Below are 11,948 nucleotides of genomic sequence, written 5' to 3'. Positions count from 1 at the left end.
CATGTGGTGTTGGCATACCGAGCTCCGTGGGAGACGTTTCCAAGTTCTGTCTGGGTTAGAGTCCTAGAATCTGGATTGGAGTCCCAGAGAAAGGACCAAGTTCCTTTAGGTCGGGTTGGAGTCCCGACTTGGGTTCCAGAGAGACTGTTGATCTGATCTTAAATACATTGCACTTTCAATTTTACTTACTAAAAAGCCTTTTTAACTTTCAATTTAATTTTCTATTTTTACCAGAAAGATACATGATCTATTACCAGAGAGAAAGGATAGGGGTTACTAGAATCCGGGTTGGAGTCCCAGAGAAAGTACCAAGTTCCTTTAGGTCGGGTTGGAGTCCCGACGCGGATACCAGATTGACTGTTGATCTGATCTTAAATACATTGCACTTTCTATTTTACTCATTTCTTTGCATATGTTTTCTTTTACTTATCTATTATTTTATTTTATTGTATGACAATGTTTATATGTGAAGCACTTTGAGTCTGCCTTGTGTATGAAAAGTGCTATATAAATAAAGTTGCCTTGCCTTCATCAGGAGACTGAGCAGTATTGGGGTCACAGGTCACTCACTGGCTTGGTTCTCTCACTATCTCTCTCACCGGGTGCAACGCGTAAGGTTTGATAATTCATTCACCAAGGGAGTCCTTCAAGGCTCTATACTTGGCCCATCACTGTTCTCCATCTACATCAATAACATCCCCCTAGCTGCTGGCCATTCCCTCATTCACCTTTATGCCGATGACACAATCCTATACGCCTCTGATCCATCTCCCTCCTCTGTCCAATCTATCACATTTTTGCAAAACTCTAAGCACAGATCGCATCATTTGGTTCAACTGGAAAACACTAGCCTTCAAAATGCTACACCTAATTACCATTTAATCTCACTCACTTCTCACCTATTCAAACTCAACTGGATTTCAATCATGTGTCAGAGCATACTGTGTTGTAGATGGTCCTCTGACTTGATCAGGATCAGAGGCGAAATGCAGACTGATTTACATGTAGATCTGTTTCACCACATTTGATATTCTTTTTTTCATTTTTTTCAAAAAACCCCTTTTTTTTTGCAGGCAGTTCAGCTGAACATTTTACAGTTTTTCCTAATCATTTAAACACGGTTCCTTGAAGCTATAGCTCAAGTTCTCAAAACTATAAACACAAAACTAAAGAGTTAACCATCATGTCAAAACTCCACAAATCTCTTGCAAAATGAAACACTGCACTCAATTAGTTTTTCTCAATCGTTTAAACACGTTTTCTGAAACTATCGCTCAATTTCTCGAAACTCTAAACGCAAACCTCTAAAGAGTTAACCATTTTGTCAAAACACCACAAATCCCTTTCAAAATTAACACTGCACTCAAAACCATGTTCTCTCCTCTCAAAACAGATTTCTTTCCACCAAAACGATAAACACAGCTATCATATGAATATCTCTTACAGAGCATCAATTTACTGTTTTTCTCAATCGTTTAGACACAATTCCTGAAACTATAGCTTAATTTCTCAAAACTCTCAACACAAAACTGAAATGAGTTAACCATGTTGTCAAAACTCCACAAATCTCTGTCAAAATGAAACACTGAACTCAAAACCATGTTCTCTCTTCTAAAAACGGATTCTTTCCACCAAAACGATAAACACAGCTATCATATGAATATCTCTTACAGAGCATCAATTAAACACTGGTCTGATCAATTCAAAAAACTTCCATCAAAATACTGTTTACATTTCTTTTTGCCATCTTATGCAGGAGGCCATGTTACATATTCAAATGTATATATATTTTTAGAAATAGCTTCCTTTTTTAAAGTTGCAATTAGGTGGTACAATACAGTGTCAAGAGTAGACTGTTACCATATTGTAATACAATAATGTGAATATATCATATAAATATTGCATTGACACAATCATATCAGAATAGGATACAATGCATAGTTGTCTATCCAATGAGCTCCAATTCAATTCAATTCAATTAAATTCAAAGTGTTTATTGTCATATATAAATGAGATGTTCTCAGTTGTGCAATGAAATTCTTCCTTTGTTTCCACAGACTGAATGCCAAGATTTTTTTACAAGATAGATAGAACAAATAATACATTTAAGTTTAAATAAATAAATAAATAAATAAAACGGAATGGTGCAAATCCAAAGTAGAAATGTTTTCACAACAACCAAAAAATAAAATACTCAATACTGTACATTTCAGTATGATACTTTACAGTGCAGTATATTCAGTTTGAGCAAAAATAAAACAAAAATACACAACTGTACTTTACAGCTTTTTGCCCATTGCTTGAGCACTGTAGACACATGCTTAGACCAAAGTAACAAAACTTGAAGATTTTCTGACTATAAACACACCATACCTTAAAGAAAAGCGCTGCTTTGCACTTTATTTGCAATTCTGCAACACACTTGCTCCTGCACACACCACACTATTTCATACATAAGAAACTTAGTTCAAAATGAAATTTCAACGTACCAATGGGTAAACACATCTATTCAAAATACAAAACACATTGGGTAATTGAAAATACTTGGATACACACTTGGAAAAACATACTTACAAAACTGAACAGTAATCAGCTAGCTACAAAAAAAGGCCAAAGGGCAATTGTGCAGCTCCCGGGGCAGCGTGGGAGAAATGTATCATTGTGTGTCGCCATAAGCCTTCGAGGGTAACTTCACCATCATGCAAAAATAGGTCCCTACAATACCCAACATATCATCACATTTCTAGATGTACTTCATGATGCAGCTCAACAGGACAGATCAGAGCAGCCCAGGTTTGTTGTTGTCTGGGATAATGTTCGATTCCATCGGGCTGTTTTGGTCCGAAACTGGTCCACCAACCATAAACAATTTGAAGTCATATACTCGCCATTTCCAAACCCTATAGAAGGTTTTTTTTCGGCTTGAAGATGGCGTGCATATGACCGCCAACCACATTCCCGCATGCCTCTTCAGCAGGCAATGGAACAGGCCTAAGGAGACATTGAGGTAAGGTCAATCCATGGATGGATTCTGCACACAATTCGAGGATCCATAAGCCCGCCCACGCACAATTAGCGTCTTTTTCTGTGTTTATGCACAATACAGTTGTGTATATTTGGTAAATGTTTGTTATATTTGAGCTTAAACTGAATTTATTGAACTGTAAAGTACTGGATTGCAATGTACAGTATTCAGTATTCGATTTTTTGGTTGTTGTGAAAACGTGCCCTCTGTGGAACTGAATAAAAACAGTGAATATGGAAGACTGCAGTGTTTTATATAACGTAGACTAGTGTGTTGCTGCTGATCTGAAAGTGTATTCATATGATACAAGTGTGTATCGTTTTGACATCAGTGACATTTTGACAAAGGATTGTTAGGTTTCGATAGAATTTGACATAGATGTGAATGGTATATTTCTCAGTGTTGTGTCTTATTCGTGCGTGAGTTTTGACACAATGAGCCAAGTTTTGCCAAAATTTGTTCAAGCAATTAAAAAATAATGTAAACACAGAAAAACACAGCAATTGTGCATGGGTGAGCTTATTGATCCTCGCCTTGTGTGCTGAATCCATCCATGGATGACCTTACCTCAATGTCCCACAGGCCTGTTCCATTGCCAGCAGAAGAGGCATGCAGGCATGTGGTTGGCGGTAATGTACACGCCATCTTCAAGCCGAAAAAAAACCTTATATAGGGTTTATAAATGGCGAGTATACAACTTCAAATTGGTTATCATTGGTGTACCAGTTCCTGACCAAAATATCCCGATGGAAACATTATCCCAGACAACAACAAACCTGCTCTGCTCTGAGGGGTGTTCCACGAACAGAGGTTTAACAAACACTGAGTTAACGCTGAACTCTAGGTTGATTGACCCTGTGCCGACCAACCCAGAGTTTTCGGTTCCACAGCAGCGGTTATGCATTAGTTCAATCAACTCGGGGTTGGTTAACACAGGGTTGTGCGCGTCCACGCCAAACTTAAAAAGACGTGATGTATGGATCATGGAAACCCTGATCGATATGGCGAAACGGGCCGCTTATTTCAATGAAATGGAACTCCAGGTTCTCCTGGAGAGCTATGACGAGGAGAAGGACATTATCACAAGAAAAGGGAACGCTAAAACCTCTGGAACCCGGAGAACCAAAGCCTGGCAGCGGATCGCTGACCGCGTAAATGCGTTAGTTACACGTCAAAAGCATGATCCTTAATATTTGAGCCATGAATATATAAATATCCCAGTTAAGCATTCTTAAAGATCCTACCACATAACCCCTTTCTTCTAAAACAATATGTACTCCGATTGCTTCCAAGCGGTCAGAGGATCAAGTATAAAAATGAAGTAGGCCTATAAAAAACATACAAACTGGTAAGCTTTTCCCACCATCGTATTGGTATAAATTTAAATAAGCCATTTTTTTAAGCCAATCGTGAAAAGGCAGACAGTCGGCAGACTGGATCTGGCCCTCAAATTGTCTTGACCCCGGTGGAGGAGCTGTTGATAAACATAAATTCAGGGCGCCCTGGCATGGAGGGGGTAGCCTACCTGGAGGTACCTACCACCTCAGAGAGTCATGGGCCATACCCCACACTGGTTGAATGTAGGTTTTTGTGTTTTCTTGTATTTTCGATTTTTTTTGCCTTCGAAGTAACACATGCAAACCGTGTGCTTGCCACAGCGCATACTATTCCAAATGTTTATTTTTTAGGTAACTGGGTAGAAAACCTAAAAGTGACAATTCATCAACTTCACAGATCAAGATGGATCAGTGCTTGTAATGAAGCCGCCGGCTACGATCGAACATTCTCCAGTGGATGCAAGTCCGTTAGGACTATTTTATACTTTATGTTGTAAATGCCTCTCGGCATAGTACTCAGACAATATTGCTCTTTGTATGATAGGAGGCCGATACAAATCTTGGATGGGTCATCTGAAACGACTGTGATGTGCTCAGCATCTCCAGCATTAGGCCTATAGCCTAGATAAAACTACCATTTGAAAAAAACGGAGGGCTACGCAAATAGTCTGGAGTGAACTGAGGCCAGGTCCTCGATTGGTAGTGTTGGCTATGCAAGGCTATTTAAATATATTAAAGATTTGCGCGAGAATCTATATCTCTCCACTCCAGCAAAAAGTCATCCAATATGCCAAGATGTCGAGCCGTGGTCTTATCAATCGCTCCCGGTGGATTGCACGTATAATTTGCGCTCTGATATCAGCAGTTCTCTCATCAAAAGGGCATGCCATTGTGAACACATGAAATCTGCGGTGAACGCCGGTTGAAATACCCAAAACCGGGTTATGTTTCAAACTTAACCTGCGCAAAACCTGGTCCGACCAGGTTTGATTCAGAGCATATGTTGCTATAGCAACTAACATACCGTGATCCTTTTGGAACGGAAAACCTAGGGTTAAAGCAAACCCTGGGTTAACTTACCCGGTTATGTGATAAAACCGGCTTTGTGGAACACCCCACTGATCTGTCCTGTTCAGCTGCAACATGAAGTTCATGTAGAAATGTGATGATATGTTGGGTATTGTAAGGACCTATTTTTGCATGATGGTGCAGTTACCCTCGATGCCAGCACACAATGATATATTACCCCCGTGCTGCCCGGGGACGTGCACAATTGCCCTTTGGCCTTTTTGCAGCTGGCTGATAGGTTTTCAGTTTTGTAAGTTTGTGTTTTCAGGTGTGTGTTTCAGTATTTTCAATTGACCAATGTGTTTTGTATTTTGAATAGATGTGTTTTCCCATTGGTCATTGCAAAAACTCAATTAGCTGTAGAAACGCTGTAGTACATATTCAAGGCCTACATGTGGCGCTGATTCTCCACAAAAAAAAGAAGAAGACGAGGTGGAGCATCCGCATCAAGCCTGCGCGCTGTATACAAACAGGAGAAAGCAGTTGTTAAACCTTATAGATCGAGCATAAAATACTATTTAGTGTTCAGTTAGTAATAAATTAAAAGTAAAATTTACCAAGGAAATGTGTTTAAAGATACAAAAGTAATACAAATCAAATCGAACAAAACAAATTAGACAGATGTCTAACGTTGCCCAGCTGGTGGGGGGGCAATGACGTCATCGTTTGCGTATCTGGCGTCCACACGATCATAGCGCGAAACGCAGGGGGCCGTTTTTCTCTTTTCCAACCTGGGTCCTGGTTTCAAAAATGTGTGTTTTCAGGCACCGAAAAACACTGGGTCCGTCTGCAGGGTAGGCACAAGACTTCTGCATTTTTACACAAAAAACGTTTCAGGAAACGTGTTTAAATGATATGGAAAAACTGTATGTTCATATTTGACAGTTGCCTTTGCACATACAAATATCTGCCATGTTTTGCACATTCATAGCAGTCCACATTCATAAAACAAAGGTCACCCATGCAAGGGGGGGGGGGGGTTGGTGGGTGTAGCTGGTAGGATATTTGTAGGAAAATGTAAATTTGATATCAGAGGAAGAGGCTATTGTTGTCTGCAAGACCTGACACGGGGAGAACAGCAGGAGGACAGTAGACTAGAGGCAGTGGCGTAGGTGGAAGTGAGGGACAATAAGCGCCAGGCTGCCCTTCCCATACTAAACAATCTTGTATCCTGTGGCACTATTTCAGCTCGACCTTTGAGGCTGCTTCCTCTCTGCTTTAAATATTATTAAAAAATTAACGAATGGTCCAATGATCTAGCAGGTTGTCCACACTTCCGATAATGGCAGCCATGTGCTAATGGGAAGAAGAGTATGAAACCATTCCAATAAATATATTTTATCCTGCATGATTGCCTAAAATATTTATATTTGATTCAATATTTAATATAATACGCAGAATTTTGTCTTTTTTGTTTTAAAGGCTATTCTTGGTTTTATCTATTTGATTTGAATCAGATAAGCAGCAATTGCTGCCCTTGTTGTGTGTGGAGAGAATAAGGCTAACAAAGTCCTTTGCAGAGCGGGTGCCCCTATGATAAGATGTTAATAAGAGGTTTTCTTGAAGGATGAGGAGAGGGTTGGTGGGCTGGGTGGTGCACACATCTAATTGTATCAATATTACTTGCCAACCGAGTCGATCTGGATCAAAACTGTTAAGTGCACTCTGTAAAGTCCAACAGGAAACCCTGCAGGACGCTAAACAGACTAACCTAATAAAAGTGAGCACCAAAATCATTTGTGGGGAAACCATGAATGTGGACTGGGAGACAGTCCACAAACTATGAGAAGGGTGGATTTCTTGAAATGACACAGACCGGTCCTCAAGGTAGTAGGAGGGTGCTCTTCCCCTCCCCGCTTGGTCCGTTGTAGTCCTGCAGTGACTCATGGCTCATATAACCCTCGGCCCCTAGATATTTGTTGAAGGGCGAGTCCCCATCCTGAATCAGAAGACTCCTCAGCGGCAACGGAGTGTTAGAGCTCCATGTAACCATGCAGCCCCTCTCAAGGGGGTGCAGTGGGTGCTGCTCATCCCTGTGGAGTAACAGAGGCTGTTTGCCGACAATGAAAACATCCGGCCGCATCCCTCACATCCCGCGTATCCTGGGCGCCCTCCATGATGACACTCTTGCTCCCACCTGAGCCTCCGCACCATGGCACCAAGGCAGACACATGAAGAGCTACATAAGCTCCCATTGAATCCCTTTAATAGACGCCACTATAACTGCATATTGATCTGGACGGTGAAAGATTGATGGAGGTGGATGAGACAGGCTGGGAGATGCACTCATCCATAATCAACTTAGAAGACATGAGCTGACTATCCTCCAAGAGGGGTGGGGGTGGGGGGTCAGAGAGCAGAGGAGGAGAGGCACACTTCTCTGGTCTCAACATGTGGATCATCTGCTATTAGTGGGAACAAAACATATTCTAATGGTTTCAGATGAGCTGAACACACACACACACACACACACACACACACACACACACACACACACACACACACACACACACACACACACACGTATAAATACACGTTCGTCTATGTCTTAATTCCCCTACCCCCATTCCTCCTACACTCTGATGTCAAAACACACACTACACTACACACATGCTAAACACACACATCCACAGGCTGATGTGAGGGAGGTGATAGTCAGTTGGGCTGTAACCCCTTGGCGGTGGAGTGATTCTCCAGCCGGCCGCTGACGTTCACACTTAAATGCTTTAATAGGACTAAAGTAGACTGAGGCCGCAAGTGACGCAGTAGGAGCTAAAACGGGCCCACCACATTGCAGGACTGCGCTTTGCCTATTGGACAGTGCTATTTCCAATCCCACAATCCCTCATCAGGCTCAGGAACTTATATATATATATATATATATATATATATATATACAGTATATATATATATATATATATATATATATATATATATATATATATATATATATATATATATATATATATATTCGAAAAGAACTATAGGTTAATCACTGCTAACCAGACCCCAGAGAAATTCAGCATTTTTTATTTTAGCTTTGGGGAGTAGTGGGGCTTAGGAAAGAATGTTATTCAAGATTATGAGACAGTAATTCTATACAAGCTAAGAGTGGTGTGTATGTGTGCAACATGTTGACCTACTTTTTTAATCAGTTTATTTATTTTTTTGTTTCCCAAGTGTTATATACAATCAGCATATATGCATACAAATTAATCATATAAAATAAAAAAAAATTTGAAATGAAACTTTGAAATGAGGAAATTTACCTAGAGTAACAAACATAATAATGTCTCTCAAAAGCTGTTTTTTGGGCATTCTCTTTAGCAATCGTTTATAGCATTGCATCTGTAAGGAAATTATGTCATTGTAATTAATGCCATTGCTGTTCCAGCCTGTGCTGTGTCCCCCATCATGCACTCCTCTGTGTGTAGGCCAGGGCCCAGGACAGATCCTGTGACAGATGGTCCCAGGCCATTACCTTGGACTTGGAGCCCTGGGATCCCTGTTAACTGTTAACGACATCATCCAACATGGCCGCCAAAAACATGGCAGCCACGTTAGACATTCAAATACTGACAAACCAAAACAATTATAAATAAATAACGAATTTAGGTGTATATAAGTATATTTAATAAAATAATAAATAAACAACTGAACTAGCAAATAAAAACAAATATAAAAAAACAAACAACAAGCTATGTGAAATATCTTGAGTTTGTTTATAGCCGGAACTTAACCTGCAAGCTGTGCCTTTCCTTCTCTGATTTATTGTGCTGTGATAAAGGATTAAGGGGTTAAATGTTTTTCCAGCTCAAACAACACAGTAAAACTCCTTCTCTATGTCTCTCTAGACGCAAGGCATCAGAGCTCCAGCACTAAATATAGCCTGTGCTGGCTCCGTGCCCCCGGCTGAGGAACAGTTCAAGTTATGAAGGAAGATGAAAAATTTAAAGGGACAGCCTGCTTGACCAGCTCAGTCCTGCATCAGTGGACGGTTTTGTTTGCAATGAATCTTGGCAAATTAGGATATTATTATAAATCAAATCAAATTCTGCCCCTCAATGTCATATGTAATGGATGCAGAAAATGTTATACTTCATGTTGGATTCTCAAATGATATAACAGAAACCGAAATAGTAATGATGGTCTTTTCACCAAAGTACTTTAAAAAGTAACTTTGTTTATTCTACAAACTGCTTAAAAAGATAAGTGTATTTTGGAAGTTCAAAGGTAGAAGCAAATAAACAATAAGAGCCATTAAAACAATCGAGAATACTACAAGATAAATGCAACCCAAAAAACACATATATTTTTTATAAGATGTTATCATTTTAAACATATGCTTTCAAAATATGATTTTAAAGCGCTCATGCTTATTTTGAAAACCTGTGTATTACGAAAGTATAGGGATATTGTGATATATTTAAATGAAAGTAATTTAAGGTTAAATCAATTAAACATGAATTGTAACCACCAAAAATGATAGGGGGCCCGATCTGATTATGAACAAAACAGACAATGGCATGCAAATTCCACTTTATTCAGGACTAATTTAACCAATCCATTGAGCGACTCGGGACCTCAATGATGGGTTGAACAATTATGTAATAAAAGCCTAGACACATGCATTGCTTAATGCAATCCTTAAGAATTTGTGTTTTCTCGGAATGGGAATCAGGTTACATTTTAAATGTTGTCAAAAGACATATAGCCCCTTATCCTGATAGATATTTGCATGATTGATATTTTCAATTCGATAATATATCATTGCAATTGTAACTGCCATACGTTTACAGAAAAAATATTTTAGAAACAAAAGGACGAACCCTTACTATTATTTCTGCCATGTGTTTTGTGAAAATGACTTTGGTTGTCATTGTCAGATGACTTGGGTGCCTCACTTGCCCACATTTAAGCCCTCAATATCTTGATTGTGCAGCGATCCATGAAGACAACATCACTGGTTCTCCTGTCTAGTTCGTTTGAAAAAATATTTGATAGGCGGTCATGTGTGAAGATAATGTGTCGAACAGATTTTGAGGATTCTTGAATATCCGATGTTATAGCCCAGAGTTCCCGTTGTCCGGTAATTACCGGTCTTTGACCGGAAAAAAATGAGGAGGACCGAAAATTCTAAATGTCTTCGGTCAGAATGACCGATTGGAAATAAGGCCCCATCCACACGGAGCCGAAACGGGCGAAAACGATCCGGTTTCGTTTTATGCGTAATGTTCAAGGCGGTGGTTCTCCACAGAAAGAAATGGAGCGCATCAATCCTGCGCGCATACAGCATGCGCGCTGTATACAAACATTCAGTCACGAGGAGATTCAACCTTTTAAATTGAGCAGAAATACTTTTGAACGTGTTCATTTGAATTGTGTTTAAATATGCTACAGTGGTCATTTGTTGAGCCAATTCATGTAAAACAATGAGGGTTTTGATTGTAGCGTAGCCTGTGTGATAAAATAAATAAGTTGTTGTTTCGTGCACTCGCTCAAATTGATCGCTATAGACTACCGTAGGTTTATGAACTAAACGGCGGCAAGCTAGCGAAAGCCGGCGGCAAGCTTTGCGGAGCACCGGTATTTAACAACCATGGCGAATCAAAATATGATCACACACTTATTCTTCTTCTTTATATAGCCTGCCTATCAATTTTTTTAAGTGAAATAAACACGGACAATATCCGACCGTTTTTTTTCCAATTTGACCGGTAAAATGAAACCTTCCCGGTCACATGACCGGCACCAATTTCTTCTAGCGGAAACGCTGTTATAGCCGCTAGCCTCCACAGACAGCCCATCACGGCTTAAGGAGGAAAGGATCGATTGATGAAGTTGAAAAAAACAAATGAGAAATTGAGGAATGCTTGAAAAAAGGATTGAAAACTATAAAAAAATTCTCTCTCTAGATGAACATATCAGGGGTGAGATGGAGAACAGACAGAAGAGCAGGAGAGAGAGATCTGCAGAGAGAGAGAGAGAGAGAGAGAGAGAGAGAGAGAGAGAGAGAGAGAGAGAGAGAGAGAGAGAGAGAGAGAGAGAGAGAGAGAAATGGGGGAGGCATGCCTGCTGGCAGGAGAAGAAGGAGACAGCTGTGTTTGGTGGGTTATTTTTAAACGCATCAATGCTGCTCCAATCCCCTAGCCTCGCTGACCTATTTTTAGCCTGGACCGCCATTGTTCTATTTTTGTCACCTGTGGGCCATGCAGTTGTTGGTTTACATGCAAATCGAGCGCACTCGCTCTCGTTCTGCTCTCACTCTGCCCTCGCTCTCGCTCTTTCTCTCCCTCCCCTTCCCCTACTGCTGCAGCTTCAAAGCTTCACAGTATACATGCCTCCCCAGCATCTCTCTCTGCGATAAATGTCCCCATTAATCTCTGCTTAAATACCTCGCTGAGCAAGAAATAAGCGACAAGAGCATGGAGGCAACGCAAAGAGTCGCCATAGAAACACAAAAGAGGCGGACTGGGGGAAGCAAGCAACCGACAGTGCTTGTGTGTGTATGTGAGTGG

At 40.3% G+C, this 11,948-nt stretch overlaps 1 long non-coding RNA gene across 1 annotated transcript; it reads right to left on the bottom strand.

Annotated features, from left to right (window-relative positions):
* Positions 1 to 3,866: 3,866 nt before the first annotated feature.
* On the bottom strand, positions 3,867 to 5,489 carry LOC132459183 (uncharacterized). Its single transcript, XR_009526129.1, has 2 exons — positions 4,731 to 5,489; positions 3,867 to 4,595 (listed from the first exon to the last, which is right to left on the bottom strand). It is a non-coding gene; the product is annotated as an uncharacterized LOC132459183 (long non-coding RNA).
* Positions 5,490 to 11,948: the final 6,459 nt, after the last annotated feature.

This window comes from Gadus macrocephalus, chromosome 6, assembly GCF_031168955.1.
Source record: "Gadus macrocephalus chromosome 6, ASM3116895v1".
NCBI classification, from domain to species: domain Eukaryota; kingdom Metazoa; phylum Chordata; class Actinopteri; order Gadiformes; family Gadidae; genus Gadus; species Gadus macrocephalus.
The sequence above is the reverse complement of the archived record's forward strand: the minus strand, read 5'-3'. Positions and strand labels throughout refer to the sequence as shown.